Source organism: Esox lucius, chromosome 25 (assembly GCF_011004845.1).
Source record: "Esox lucius isolate fEsoLuc1 chromosome 25, fEsoLuc1.pri, whole genome shotgun sequence".
In the NCBI taxonomy this organism is placed as follows: domain Eukaryota; kingdom Metazoa; phylum Chordata; class Actinopteri; order Esociformes; family Esocidae; genus Esox; species Esox lucius.
Window position 1 is genome coordinate 10884745 of NC_047593.1, and position 3830 is coordinate 10888574.

The 3830-nt window shown below is 41.5% G+C and overlaps 1 long non-coding RNA gene across 1 annotated transcript; it reads left to right on the top strand.

Annotated features, from left to right (window-relative positions):
- Nucleotides 1-2534: 2534 nt before the first annotated feature.
- Nucleotides 2535-3527, top strand: LOC105006712. The gene is made up of 3 exons (XR_004575525.1): nucleotides 2535-2623; nucleotides 2707-2807; nucleotides 3212-3527. It is a non-coding gene; the product is annotated as an uncharacterized LOC105006712 (long non-coding RNA).
- Nucleotides 3528-3830: the final 303 nt, after the last annotated feature.

Sequence of the window (3830 nt, forward strand, 5' to 3'; positions counted from 1 at the left end):
CAATAAGAAGTTTAGAGATATTGAATAAAACCAAACTGAGGACTCCATTCATTATGCTCTCTCATGGAGTTAGGACTGCGATTGACTAACAAAACCCAGAGCTGCAAGGATCTCGTTAGACTCATAAACAAGCCCCTGATTCATCAGACAACAAGGACCAACTAGCTTACCGACGGGATCCACTGGGCAGACCTGTTTCTCTAAGTGTGGAGTCAGTGGACCCATTGGTCAGGAATGCAATCATAGAGAGAGCAACGTGGCTATAAACTAATAGACCCAGTGACCACGGGCCTGGTGACTGGACAATCTACTCTAGGTTTAAATCATGCAGAGCAACTCATTTTGGTTGGTACATACCCAAGGGTTGATATCCTGATTGATGGATAGAAGGTGACAATTTTGGTGGACACTGGGTCACAAGTAACTCCTATGTCAGAAACTTGTTTAAATATTTTTTTTTCCCTGAACAGGTGGTGGTAGCCAAGAACGGTGTGAGCTGATTGACACTAAGAGTAGCAAATGGCTTACAAATTCTGAGTACAATTTCAGGTAGGGGAGCTGATATTGCAAGACAAGGGAATAGTGATTGGGGAAGATGACCCCACAAATATAAACAGTTTACCCATTTTGGGAATTAATATGATTTGCTATAGTTGGGATGATCTCTTTTCCGATTTACAGGTTCAATATGAGCCTCTATCCATTCCCACATATGTCATCTAGGCAGGGTCTTTGAGGACTGTTGAAAGGTCAGATCATCACTTGCATCTATGGTAACCAGAACGTTGATGCCAGTGTATCGCCACCCGGTGGGCATTCCAAAATAGTGACAGAGTGGTTTGGGCAAGAGCACCCTCTAATCTTAAAATTTGAGTGCCATTACTACAGCTAGAAGTCTTGAGACGGTCTGAAAAGGGAGGATTCCTGTCGGAATAACAAACTTAAATGCTCTACCAATGGCATTACCCCATATCAACCAATTGCTGCTTTGTACACTGCTTTGCCTTATGAAAGTGAAGAACTGTCTGAGAATTTCCTACATTTAGAAACCTTGGCCTTAGAAGAATAAGGACTATCTGTGAGCCAGCAGGAGGAATTTAAGGGCCTACTGACGAAATGGGAGGTTCATTTGCAAGTCTTTGGCCGGACTGGAGTCATACAGCACACCATACCAACAGGTACAGTATCTCACAAAAGTGAATACACCCCTCACATTTTTGCAAATATTTGATTATATCTTTTCATGTGACAACACTGAAGAAATGACACTTTGCTACAATGTAAAGTAGTGAGCTTGTATAACAGTGTAAATTTTGCTGTCCCCTCAAAATAACTCAACACACTGCCATTAACGTCTAAACCGCTGGCAACAATAGTGAGTACACCATATAAGTGTCAATATTTTGTGTGGCCACCATTATTTTCCAGCACTGTCTTAACCTGCATGGAGTTCACCAGAGTTTCACAGATTTCCACTGGATTCCTCTTCCAGTCCTCCATGACAACATCACAGAGCTGGTGGATATTAAAGACCATGCGCACCTCCACCTTCAATTTGAGGGTGCCCCACAGATGCCCAATAGGGTTTAGGTCTGGAGACATGCTTGGCCAGTCCATAACCTTTACCCTCAGCTTCTTTAGCAAGGCAGTGGTCATCTTGGAGGTGTGTTTGGGGTCGTTATCATGTTGGAATACTGCCCTGTGGCCCAGTCTCCAAAGGGAGGGGATCATGCTCTGCTTCAGTATGTCACAGTACATATTGGCATTCATGGTTCCCTCAATGAACTGAAGCTCCCCAGTACCAGCAGCACTCATGCAGCCCCAGACCATGACACTCCCACCACCATGCTTGACTGTAGGCAAGAGACACTTGTATTTGTACTCCTCACCTGGTTGCTGCCACACATGCTTGACACCATCTGAACCAGTTTATCTTGGTCTCATCAGACCACAGGACATGGTCCTTAGTCTGTTTGTCTTCACCAAACTGTTTGCGGGCTTTCTTGTGCTTCATCTTTAGAAGAGGCTTCCTTCTGGGACGACAGCCATGCGGACCAATTGATGCAGTGTGCAGTGTATTGTCTAAGCAATGACAGGCTGACCCCCCCACCCCTTCAACCTCTACAGCAATGCTGGCAGTACTCATATGTGTATTTCCCAAAGACAACCTCTGGATATGATGCTGAGCATGTGCACTCAACTTCTTTGGTCGACCATGGCGATGCTTGTTCTGACTGGAACCTGTCCTGTTAAAGCGCTGTATGGTCTTGGCCACCATGCTGCAGCTCAGTTTCAGGGTCTTGGCAATCTTCTTATAGCCTAGGCCATATTTATGTAGAGCAAAAAAAACATTTAATATCCTCAGAGAGTTCTTTGCCATGAGGTGCAATGTTGAACTTCCAGTGACCAGTATGAGGGAGTGAGAGAGTGATAACACCACATTTTTGCAAATATGTGAGGGGTGTACTCTGTGAAATACTTTTGTGAAATACTGTTCAAACACGCCCATTATCGGCCCATTCCTCCTAGCATGTATCAGGAAGTCCGTGGTCTGTTAAGTAATATGCTGAAGACAGATATGCTGAAGACAAATCTAGTCATCATAAACAACCAAGAGGAACAGGTGAGAGGGAGGTTCATAAGAGATGTATGGATTAAAATTGTTGTTTTCATTCTATTGACAACATCTTAATCTTTGTCTGATAGAAATTCCTAATTTCATTAAACATACGTACTTGGATCGGTCTGTCTGACATAGAGACTGAGGGGACCTGGAGATGGGTGGATGGCACACCTCTGACTACAGCGTAAGAGATTATACTCTGTATAAAACTACATTATATAGATATCATTCTTTAAGTATCTGATTTACGTGTGAAAGATATTAATGGTTGTTTTGCTTTCCAATTGTTACTAGCATTGATTCAATGCCTGATAGTCAACAGTAACAACTAGCATAGGAACTGTTAAATGTCTAGTCGTAGTGCTAAGGCTATTTCACCATTTCATCAGTGCTAGTTGGCCACTTCCTTTACATTGACTACAGTTATATGAAGGTGGTTTATATTGGTTTGTCTGACTTGTTGACATAGTTAAACTTCTCCACTGTCTCTTTAACCTCATAAAACATCTTCATTGTCTGACAGTATTTAGGGATTTTGTTTTCTACCAGTGTCTGACTCTCTGGTTCTCTGTGTTGTTCCCACTTTAGGTACTGGGGAGAAAAAGAGCCTAATAATGCTGGTGGAGGGGAAGACTGTGCCGAGATTTATCATTGCATTACTGATCCTGTAAACAAATGGAATGACAATTCATGTACCTCTCAACTTAACTGGATTTGTGAACAAACCATTGATTAACAATACCTTGTTATCTACAGTACAATCACAATGCATTAAGGCTGTACACAAACAATAAACAATATGACATTTAGCAAAAATGTGTATCCATTATGACTTTTACAGGCTTATGTTTCACAAGGACTACACCTCTTATTTATTCATGTTTGTTTCCCACCGTGCACATTGGTTTTAAACATAATGGACAAAAACTGACAATAATATCTTAGAATGCAAATCTTTGGATTCACCCTTTAATCCTACATTTGTGCTCAAAAGCTTGCATACCCTTTGACAATTGATAATGTATGTACCATTTGCAAAGAAACCATGAGTGAGCAGGTAAAACACATGTCTTTTATTTCTTATGGGATTCATATTCAACTGTAGGTCATAACAGAATGGCACAATCATAAAAGAAAACATGGCAACAAAGAAAAAAAATAACTGACCCCTGTTCAAAAGTCAGCATACCCTTAGTTCTTAATACTG